Source organism: Pseudophryne corroboree, chromosome 9, assembly GCF_028390025.1.
Source record: "Pseudophryne corroboree isolate aPseCor3 chromosome 9, aPseCor3.hap2, whole genome shotgun sequence".
NCBI lineage: Eukaryota > Metazoa > Chordata > Amphibia > Anura > Myobatrachidae > Pseudophryne > Pseudophryne corroboree.
In genome coordinates, this window is record NC_086452.1 from 410,867,078 (window position 1) to 410,879,740 (window position 12,663).

Genomic DNA, 12,663 nt, shown 5'->3' on the forward strand with positions numbered 1-12,663 from the left:
TGGCCAAAATGTAGTGCTCTGATTTCAACAGATTGACCACCCGTGAATCCTGGTTAAGCGAATTAAGGGCTCCATCCACAAGTCCCACATGCCTAGCGGAATCGCTCTGTTTTAGCTCCTCCTTCAATGTCTCCAGCTTCTTCTGCAAAAGCCTGATGAGGGGAATGACCTGACTCAGGCTGGCAGTGTCGGAACTGACTTCACGTGTGGCAAGTTCAAAGGGTTGCAGAACCTTGCACAACGTTGAAATCATTCTCCACTGCGCTTGAGTCAGGTGCATTCCCCCTCCTTTGCCTATATCGTGGCCAGATGTATAGGCTTGAATGGCCTTTTGCTGCTCCTCCATCCTCTGAAGCATATGGAGGGTTGAATTCCACCTCGTTACCACCTCTTCCTTCAGATGATGGCAGGGCAGGTTCAGGATTGTTTGGTGGTGCTCCAGTTTTCTGTACGCGGTGGCTGAATGCCGAAAGTGGCCCACAATTCTTCGGGCCACCGACAGCATCTCTTGCACGCCCCTGTCGTTTTTTAAATAATTCTGCACCACCAAATTCAATGTATCTGCAAAACATGGGACGTGCTGGAATTTCCCCAGATGTAATGCACGCACAATATTGCTGGCGTTGTCCGATGTCACAAATCCCCAGGAGAGTCCAATTGGGGTAAGCCATTCTGCAATGATCTTCCTCAGTTTCCGTAAGAGGTTGTCAGCTGTGTGACTCTTCTGGAAAGCGGTGATACAAAGCGTAGCCTGCCTAGGAACGAGTTAGCGTTTGCGAGATGCTGCTACTGGTGCCGCCGCTGCTGTTCTTGCTGCGGGAGGCAATACATCTACCCAGTGGGCTGTCACAGTCATATAGTCCTGAGTCTGCCCTGCTCCACTTGTCCACATGTCCGTGGTTAAGTGGACATTGGGTACAACTGCATTTTTTAGGACACTGGTGAGTCTTTTTCTGAGGTCTGTGTACATTTTCGGTATCGCCTGCCTAGAGAAATGGAACCTAGATGGTATTTGGTACCGGGGACACAGTACCTCAATCAAGTCTCTAGTTGCCTCTGAATTAACGGTGGATACCGGAACCACGTTTCTCACCGCCCAGGCTGCCAAGGCCTGAGTTATCTGCTTTGCAGCAGGATGACTGCTGTGATATTTCATCTTCCTCGCAAAGGACTGTTGGACAGTCAATTGCTTACTGGAAGTAGTACAAGTGGTCTTCCGACTTCCCCTCTGGGATGACGATCGACTCCCAGCAGCTACAACAGCAGCGCCAGCAGCAGTAGGCGTTACATTCAAGGATGCATCGGAGGAATCCCAGGCAGGAGAGGACTCATCAGACTTGCCAGTGACATGGCCTGCAGGACTATTGGCTTTCCTGGGTAAGGAGGAAATTGACACTGAGGGAGTTGGTGGTGTGGTTTGCAGGAGCTTGGTTACAAGAGTAAGGGATTTAGTGGTCAGTGGACTGCTTCCGCTGTCACCCAAAGTTTTTGAACTTGTCACTGACTTATGATGAATGCGCTGCAGGTGACGTATAAGGGAGGATGTGCTGAGGTGGTTAACGTCCTTACCCCTACTTATTACAGCTTGACAAAGGCAACACACGGCTTGACACCTGTTGTCCGCATTTGTGTTGAAATAATTCCACACCGAAGAGCTGATTTTTTTTGTATTTTGACCAGGCATGTCAATGGCCATATTCGTCCCACGGACAACAGGTGTCTCCCCGGGTGCCTGACTTAAACAAACCACCTCACCATCAGAATCCTCCTTGTCTATTTCCTCCCCAGCGCCAGCAACACCCATATCCTCATCCTGGTGTACTTCAACAGTGACATCTTCAATTTGACTATCAGGAACTGGACTGCGGGTGCTCCTTCCAGCACTTGCAGGGGGCGTGCAAAAGCTCTTCCCGTCCAGTGTTGGGAAGGTCAGGCATCGCAACCGACACAATTGGACTGTCCTTGGGTATTTGTGATTTAGAAGAACGCACAGTTCTTTGCTGTGCTTTTGCCAGCTTAAGTCTTTTCATTTTTCTAGCGAGAGGATGAGTGCTTCCATCCTCATGTGAAGCTGAACCACTAGCCATGAACATAGGCCAGGGCCTCAGCCGTTCCTTGCCACTCCGTGTCGTAAATGGCATATTGGCAAGTTTACGCTTCTCCTCAGACACTTTTAATTTAGATTTTTGGGTCATTTTACTGAACTTTTGTTTTTTGGATTTTACATGCTCTCTACTATGACATTGGGCATCGGCCTTGGCAGACGACGTTGATGGCATTTCATCGTCTCGGCCATGACTAGTGGCAGCAGCTTCAGCACGAGGTGGAAGTCGATCTTGATCTTTCCCTATTTTAACCTCCACATTTTTGTTCTCCATATTTTAATGTGTGGAATTATATGCCAGTATCAATAGCAATGGCCTACTACTATATATACTGCGCACAACTAAAATGCACCACAGGTATAGAATGTAGATGGATAGTATACTTAATGACGACACAGAGGTAGGTACAGCAGTGGCCTTCCGTACCGTACTGCTATATATAGTATACTGGTGGTCACTGTGTCAGCAAACTGCAAAACTAAAATGCACCACAGGTATAGAATGTAGATGGATAGTATACTTAATGATGACACAGAGGTAGGTACAGCAGTGGCCTTCCGTACCGTACTGCTATATATAGTATACTGGTGGTCACTGTGTCAGCAAACTGCAAAACTAAAATGCACCACAGGTATAGAATGTAGATGGATAGTATACTTAATGACGACACAGAGGTAGGTACAGCAGTGGCCTTCCGTACCGTACTGCTATATATAGTATACTGGTGGTCACTGTGTCAGCAAACTGCAAAACTAAAATGCACCACAGGTATAGAATGTAGATGGATAGTATACTTAATGACGACACAGAGGTAGGTACAGCAGTGGCCTTCCATACCGTACTGCTATATATAGTATACTGGTGGTCACTGTGTCAGCAAACTGCAAAACTAAAATGCACCACAGGTATAGAATGTAGATGGATAGTATACTTAATGACGACACAGAGGTAGGTACAGCAGTGGCCTTCCGTACCGTACTGCTATATAGAGTATACTGGTGGTCACTGTGTCAGCAAACTGCAAAACTAAAATGCACCACAGGTATAGAATGTGGGTGGATAGTATACTTAATGATGACACAGAGGTAGGTACAGCAGTAGCCTTCCGTACCGTACTGCTATATATAGTATACTGGTGGTCACTGTGTCAGCAAACTGCAAAACTAAAATGCACCACAGGTATAGAATGTAGATGGATAGTATACTTAATGACGACACAGAGGTAGGTACAGCAGTGGCCTTCCGTACCGTACTGCTATATATAGTATACTAGTGGTCACTGTGTCAGCAAACTGCAAAACTAAAATGCACCACAGGTATAGAATGTAGATGGATAGTATACTTAATGACGACACAGAGGTAGGTACAGCAGTGGCCTTCCGTACCGTACTGCTATATATAGTATCGGATTAATCAATTTTGTTTTTATTAAATATTAATTAATTGTAATTATTAGCAAATAATTTAATTGTAAATATGTTCCTTGGAGTGATCACAATAAAATATTGAAAATAATATTAAAAATGAATAAAATAGCATAATCATGAAATATATAACCATCTAATTAATTACTCATATATATGGTTAGTATTCCAAAAGACCAATAATGGATACAAATATATAAAATCCTGAAGAACACTGGCTGGCCAGCCTTAATTAATACTAAATAAATTGTGCACAAACAGAATGTAACAAAAAGATCAATAGAATATACAGATGGAAGATAAATTGTCTATAGGATATCATATGATTGCATAGACAATAAGAGCTCAGAATTCTTCCAACAACGATCTTAAACTAATAGTGGTTAACCATTATACATGTATCCAAAAAGTCTCGTATAGCTCATTAGCTCCTAACCTCGTACGGCTGCTGATGTAAATGCTAAATGTTGGAGCAAATGAATAGACACCAATCCCGTCCTTTTGACCAAATACTATTAAAAAGTCTCGATAAAGGCACCTAGCCTTAGGCAGCCGTTAGTGTGGGCAGCCAATGCCGTAGTATTACTGTCCCGTAACAAGATGATTGATATGAATAAATAAAATTACTAATACTGAAACATAGTCCCGAATGGCTCAAATAGCCCCTAGCCTAATGAGGCCATAGATGTGGGTGGCTATAATGACGGGATAATGTATGAATGAATAAAACCCCGTCTTACTCGTAGCAATCTCACCCGTGCCAGTGAATGCAATAGCCGTCCGTCCGGCCGGATGTTCACCGGACCTCCGCCGTTTCCAATCCACAAGCCGTTCTGTGCTGCGCTGCCTGGGTGCTCCTCCGACAGTGCAGCTGGATAATCCTTTAGGCTGGGATGTAAAAGATGGAAATAGCTGTGGCGGTTTGAGGCGGGTTAGGGCTGTCGGTGATGTCCGTTCGTCTCCAAATAGCAGAGAGATGGTATATATCCGTGGATCACTCCAGAGCCGTTCAACCTAACGCGTTTCTCGACCGTAGGCACTGGTCGTTTCATCAGAGGAAGTGCAATAAAAGAGAGTCCTCATCTGACTGTATTTAAAGCTCCCCGTTAATTGTCTAGACAGAAACAGCTGATGAATTTCCAACTATTCACCCATAGGAACCAAATTAAAATGAAATAGTCCAATATACTTTTCAATACCTATGTATAAATCATAGTGTCGTACTTAAATATATTTAGATCAAAAGCCAATATATATAAAATAATATAAATATATAAGATGAATATATGTGAAAAAATATAGGGATATAAAAATATATAAATAGGTGGATATATAAAAAAAAAAAAAAATATTATTTTTTTTTTTTTTTTTTTTTTTATATATCCACCTATTTATATATTTTTATATCCCTATATTTTTTCACATATATTCATCTTATATATTTATATTATTTTATATATATTGGCTTTTGATCTAAATATATTTAAGTACGACACTATGATTTATACATAGGTATTGAAAAGTATATTGGACTATTTCATTTTAATTTGGTTCCTATGGGTGAATAGTTGGAAATTCATCAGCTGTTTCTGTCTAGACAATTAACGGGGAGCTTTAAATACAGTCAGATGAGGACTCTCTTTTATTGCACTTCCTCTGATGAAACGACCAGTGCCTACGGTCGAGAAACGCGTTAGGTTGAACGGCTCTGGAGTGATCCACGGATATATACCATCTCTCTGCTATTTGGAGACGAACGGACATCACCGACAGCCCTAACCCGCCTCAAACCGCCACAGCTATTTCCATCTTTTACATCCCAGCCTAAAGGATTATCCAGCTGCACTGTCGGAGGAGCACCCAGGCAGCGCAGCACAGAACGGCTTGTGGATTGGAAACGGCGGAGGTCCGGTGAACATCCGGCCGGACGGACGGCTATTGCATTCACTGGCACGGGTGAGATTGCTACGAGTAAGACGGGGTTTTATTCATTCATACATTATCCCGTCATTATAGCCACCCACATCTATGGCCTCATTAGGCTAGGGGCTATTTGAGCCATTCGGGACTATGTTTCAGTATTAGTAATTTTATTTATTCATATCAATCATCTTGTTACGGGACAGTAATACTACGGCATTGGCTGCCCACACTAACGGCTGCCTAAGGCTAGGTGCCTTTATCGAGACTTTTTAATAGTATTTGGTCAAAAGGACGGGATTGGTGTCTATTCATTTGCTCCAACATTTAGCATTTACATCAGCAGCCGTACGAGGTTAGGAGCTAATGAGCTATACGAGACTTTTTGGATACATGTATAATGGTTAACCACTATTAGTTTAAGATCGTTGTTGGAAGAATTCTGAGCTCTTATTGTCTATGCAATCATATGATATCCTATAGACAATTTATCTTCCATCTGTATATTCTATTGATCTTTTTGTTACATTCTGTTTGTGCACAATTTATTTAGTATTAATTAAGGCTGGCCAGCCAGTGTTCTTCAGGATTTTATATATTTGTATCCATTATTGGTCTTTTGGAATACTAACCATATATATGAGTAATTAATTAGATGGTTATATATTTCATGATTATGTTATTTTATTCATTTTTAATATTATTTTCAATATTTTATTGTGATCACTCCAAGGAACATATTTACAATTAAATTATTTGCTAATAATTACAATTAATTAATATTTAATAAAAACAAAATTGATTAATCCGATTTTATATTTTTTTGTTTGGCTCTTCCCTTTGCGCACGTTTTGGTTCTTTTTTCTTGTTACTGTTATTTTTTGGGGATTGACAGCTTCCCCATTTTTCCATATTGTGCGGCATCTGGAAGTTCCCCAAGGTTGTAAGGTACGGGCGCCTCTCCTTCTTCTTTTTTCGTGATCTATATATAGTATACTGGTGGTCACTGTGTCAGCAAACTGCAAAACTAAAATGCACCACAGGTATAGAATGTAGATGGATAGTATACTTAATGACGACACAGAGGTAGGTACAGCAGTGGCCTTCCGTACCGTACTGCTATATATAGTATACTGGTGGTCACTGTGTCAGCAAACTGCAAAATTAAATGCACCACAGGTATAGAATGTAGATGGATAGTATACTTAATGATGACACAGAGGTAGGTACAGCAGTGGCCTTCCGTACCGTACTGCTATATATAGTATACTGGTGGTCACTGTGTCAGCAAACTGCAAAACTAAAATGCACCACAGGTATAGAATGTAGATGGATAGTATACTTAATGACGACACAGAGGTAGGTACAGCAGTGGCCTTCCGTACCGTACTGCTATATATAGTATACTGGTGGTCACTGTGTCAGCAAAACTCTGCACTGTACTCCTCCTATATAATATTATACTGGTGGTCCCGACTCCCCAGTCCCCACAATAAAGCAGCACACTGAGCACAGATATGGAGTGATTTTCAGGCAGACAACGTATAATGGTGGTCACTGTCAGCAAAACTCTGCACTGTACTCCTCCTATATAATATTAATTATACTGGTGGTCCCCAGTCCCCACATTAAAATAAAGCAGCACACTGAGCACAGATATGGAGTGTTTTTCAGGCAGACAACGTATACTGGTGGTCACTGTCAGCAAAACTTTGCACTGTACTCCTGCTATATAATACAGCTGCTCCCCAGTCCCCACAATTAAGCAGTGTGAGCACAGATATATATGCAGCACACTGAGCACAGATATGGAGCGTTTTTTTCAGGCAGAGAACGGATAACTGGTGGTCACTGATCAGCAAAACTCTGCACTGTACTCCTCCTATATTATACAGCTGCTCCCCAGTCTTCCCCACAATGAATTAAGCAATAATGCACAATCAAATTCAACAATAACGGAGAGGACGCCAGCCACGTCCTCTCCCTAACATGTGCAATGCACGAGTGAAAATGGCGGCGACGCGCGGCTGCTTATATAGAATCTGAATCTCGCGAGAATCCGACAGCGGGATGATGACATTCGGGCGCGCTCGGGTTACCCGAGCCATACGGGAGAATCCGAGTATGGCTCGGACCCGTGTAAAAAGGGTGAAGTTCGGGGGGGTTCGGTTTCCGAGAAACCGAACCCGCTCATCACTAGTGGAAACCAGTGTAACCTGCTGCAGAAAGTAAGAGTTATCGTAGACTTACCATTTGTAACTCTTTTTCTGCAGTACATACCCCGCCTCAATGTTGGAACTAACCTCTAGAACAAAGCTGCCTGGGTTACAACCATCGATGGTACAGTACCACATAGTTTGTTACCATTGATGGTCCATGGCACCATTGCCATCGATGGTAACCATCGATGAAGGGTGCACCGATGGCCATTCCTACCTTCTAGACAGACTGTCACATGATCTTTTTATTTTTATTTTTTAAACATCTTTATTTGAAGCATTAGGTCAGTCATTTTACATATTTTAATCTGCCTGCTTTTTTTAAGTCATTATATTTTTTGGAGTATTTGCACTGTCGATCTGAGAAAGGAGGTGAGGAGAGAGACACAGGGAAAGAGGGGGAAAGACAGAGGGGGATATTTAATAAAACATAATTATCTCATAAAAGCTGGGCTCCCCTATTTGAATTGTGGACTGCTCTGCAACTGCCACTGGAGAGGAGATATTTATCTCCATCTCCAGAGAACATAAATATCACATTTTCCAGCTTTTATGAGATAATTATGGTTTATTAAATATCCCTCAGAGAGAAAGATGTGGGAAAAACAATCATGTGGAGAGCGCACAAACTCCTCACAGATACAGCCCTGGTTGAGACTGACACCAATCTCAGTGCGATGCTTATCACTGTGTTGCCCATGCTGCATCTTATGTGAATATTCTTGTTTTCAAATCTGATATTGAATCATACTTGTCTACTCCCCCAGAATGGCTGGAAGGCTCCTGAAAATTGGGTGGCGCTCCTGGCCCCCTGGAAAATTGGGCAAATCTCCCCACATCCCTCTCCCCCCTGCTCCCATCTGCAACCAATAACAATTACCCCTGCCCACACCACCAGCTATATCTGCTCAAACAGGCTAAGTGGGCGATGGCTCGATTTGTGCTAAATCGCGTCATTGTAGCCCTGCCCCCCACTTTGCACGGCTGGTAATGTGGGCATTGTAATGCACGGATGGGGCTATGCCCCCGTATCTCCTCCTCCAAGCCCTCTTCTTTTTCGACCTGGTTGCTCAGTCGCGGAGGGGCAGCCATTAAGTAAGGAAGTATGTTTTGAATTATCGGACAAAACAAAACAGAAACTATAGGTTCATAATTAAAGAACTTCTCCAGATCTGTAGTGTTATATGGAAAATTCCCTTTAGAACGTATACTTCCCCACTCCGTACTTCTGCTGCCTTGTCACACCAAGCTGGGCGTCATTATTGGATAACGCAGAGGGCCTAAGTATCACCTGCACACAAACCACACGCAATGCCGGTGTTCATGTAGCTGAGCCGTTATTTCCTACTGCGCTTACGCAAAATATTCTGTAAACACCTATAGCACATATGTTACCCTGAGTGTACGCACACTGCGCACGGGACCGATTGTACTATAAATGGAGGGGCAATGTGATGCGAGATGCATCATCGCTTGGAGAGTGATAAAATGGAGAGAGATAAAGGGAGACATGTACTAAGCAGTGATAAAAGTGGAGAAATGAGCCAGTGGAGATGTTGCCCATGGCAACCAATCATCTGCTCTGTATACTTTCATAGTATGTAAATTATTATTAAACAACCAAATAAGACAGCGCTTCTCACTTTGTATAAAATACATTTTTTACTTATAAATATACACAATTAATACAGTAAGATACCGGCCAGTATCAATATACACATAATAAAATAAAAAAATAAATAAAAAACAATTGGTTAAGATAATTCCAAAATCAAGGAATCTTAAGCACATTGGTATCATCAGGATCAGTTCCCTGAGATCAGCTGCTTTCACTTTGTAAGTGACAGCGCCAGGTGTATAAATTGGTAAATTATAATTGTTACATCAATGCTGATTGGTTGCCATGGGCAACTTCTCCACTGGATCACTTCTCCACTTTTATCACTGCTTAGTACATGTCCCCCAAAGTACCAGCTAACGAGTTCCTAACTGCCGTTTTTCAAACACAGCCTGTAATGTCCCTTCCATAAGGTACATGAGAGCTAGTGCAGTTAGGACAGCAGAGGTAGGCTGTGTATAGGGATGGGAACTACAGTCACATAACTATCCTTATTACACTGGGAATGTTCAACTCACTGAAGATGCAAAAATGATGTAAATTGTGCAGCCGATCTATTCAGTTATTTGGTTAAATATCCTGTAAAATAATATTATTTAGGACATTTAAGACATATTCCTTTGAACTGTTACTAAACGTATTAGAATATTGATCCACATCCAGGGTAGCACTGTCGGTAACTCGATGTGAGTAATGTGAACAGCACAAGGATGCTAATAATAATACAGGGCACAGTGTTATCAGCCGGCCGGGTTTTCTGACTCACAGAACATCTCCAGTAAAACCTCTGATATGGAGAGAGAAGAAGTAGAGCATGAAAATCACCTCCTTCAGATCATGGCTGGATTCTAGATGCTCCCGCTGCACTTTTCCTGCAGGGCAAATCTTAGAGGTCTTTGTGGATACTTTGGGCTTATTTTCTGAGTGAGCAGTGGATGGTTAATTATTAGAAATGTGCAGCGGGCACTTTTCGTGTTTTGTGTTTTGGTTCTAATTCCCCAAAACCACCCTTTTGTGTTGTGGTTTTGGTTTTGGATCTGGATGATTTTTGATAAAAACAGCTAAAATCACATAATTTGGGGGTAATTTTGATCCTACGGTATTATTAACCTCAATGACATTCATTTCCAGTCTATTCTGAACACCTCACAATATTATTTCTAGGCCAAAAGGTTGCACCGAGGTAGCTGAATGACTAAGCTAAGTGACACAAGTGGGCGGCACAAACACCTGGCCCATCTAGGAGTGGCACTGCAGTTGCAGACAGGATGGCACTTAAAAAAACTAGTCCTCAAACAGCACATGATGCAAAGAAGAAAAAGAGGTGCAAGATGGAATTGTCATTGGGCCCTCCCACCTACCCTTATGTTGTATAAACAGGACATGCACACTTTAACAAACCAATCATTTCAACGACAGGGTCTGAAATTACTGGTTTGTTTGGGCCCCCACCAAAAAAGAAGCAATCAATCTTACACAAACTGGCTCTACAGAGGCAAGGGGTCGACCTCATCCTCCGATTCCTCACCTCTTTCACTGTGTACATCCTCCTCCTCACAGAGTATTAATTCGTCCCCACTGGAATCCACCATCACAGGTCCCTGTGTACTTTCTGGAGGCAATTGCTGGTCAAGGTCTTCCCGGAGGACTTTATAATTCATTTTGATAAACATCATCTTCTCCACATTTTGTGGAAGTAAATTCCTACGCCGATCGTGACAAGGTTACCGGCTGCACTATACACTCTTTCGGAGTACACACTGGAGGGGGGGGGGCAACTTAGGTCAAATATAGCCAGTTTATGCAAGGGCATCCAAATTGCCTCTTTTTCCTGCCAGTATACGTACGGACTGTCTGACATGCCTACTTGGATGCTGTCTTTCATATAATCATCCACCATTCCTTCAATGGTGACAGAATCATATGCAGTGACAGTAGACATGTCAGTAATCGTTGGCAGGTCCTTCAGTCCGGACCAGATGTCAGCACTCACTCCTGACTGCCCTGCATCACCGCCAGCGGGTATGCTAGGAAATCTTATCCTTTTCCTCGCAGCCCCAGTTGCAGGAGAAAATTAAGGAGGAGCTGTTGACCGGTCATGTTCCGCTTGAGTTGACAATTTTCTCACCAGCAGGTCTTTGAAGCTTTGCAGACTTGTGTCTGCCGGAAAGAGAAATACAACGTAGGCTTTAAACCTAGGATCAAGCACGGTGGCCAAAATGTAGTACTCTGATTTCAACAGATTGACCACCCTTGAATCCTGGCAAAGCGAATGAAGAGCTCCATCCACAAGTCCCACATACTTTGTGGAATTGCTCCGTCTTAGCTCCTCCTTTAATTTCTCCAGCTGCTTCTGCAAAAGTCTGATGAGGGGAATGACCTGACTCAAGCTGGCAGTGTCTGAACTGACTTCACATGTGGCAAGTTCGAAGAGTTGGAGAACCTTGCACAAGACGGAAATCATTCTCCACTGCGCTTGAGTCAGGTGCATTCCCCCTCCTTTGCCTATATTGTAGGTGGATGTATAGGCTTGAATGGCCTTTTGCTGCTCCTCCATCCTCTGAAGCATATTGAGTGTTGAATTCCACCTCGTTACCACCTCTTGCTTCAGGTGATGGCAGGGCAGGTTCAGGAGTGTTTGATGGCGCCCCAGTCTTCGCATGCGGTGACTGAATGCCGAAAGTGGCCTGCAATTTTTCGGGCCACCAACAGCATCTCCTGCACGCCCCTGTCATTTTTCAAAAAATTCTGCACCACCAAATTAATTGTATGTGCAAAACATGAGACATGCTGGAATTTGCCCAGATGTAATGCATGCACAATATTGGTGGCGTTGTCCGATATCACAAATCCCCAGGAGAGTCTAATTGGGGTAAGCCATTGTGCAATGATGTCCTTCAGTTTCCATAAGAGGTTGTCAGAGGTGTGCCTCTTACAGAAAATGGTGATACATAGCGTAGCCTGCCTAGGAACGAGTTGCCGTTTGCGAGATGCTGCTACTGGTGCCGTTGCTGTTGTTTCTGTGGGAAGCCATACATCTACCCAGTGGGCTGTCACAGTCATATAGTCCTTAGTCTGCCCTGTTCCACTTGTTCACATGTCCGTGGTTAAGTGGACAGTGGGTGCAACTGCATTTTGTAGGACACTGAGGACACTTTTTCTGATGTCTCTGTACATTCTCGGTATCGCCTGCCTAGTGAAGTGGAACCTAGATGGGATTTGATACCGGGGTCACAGTATCTCAAACAATTCTCTAAGTCCCACTGGCAGATACCGGACACATGTCTAACACCAACATAGCTGTCAAGGCCTCAGTTATCCGCTTTGCAAAAGGATGACTGCTGTCATATTTCATCTTCCTCACAAAGGACTGTTGG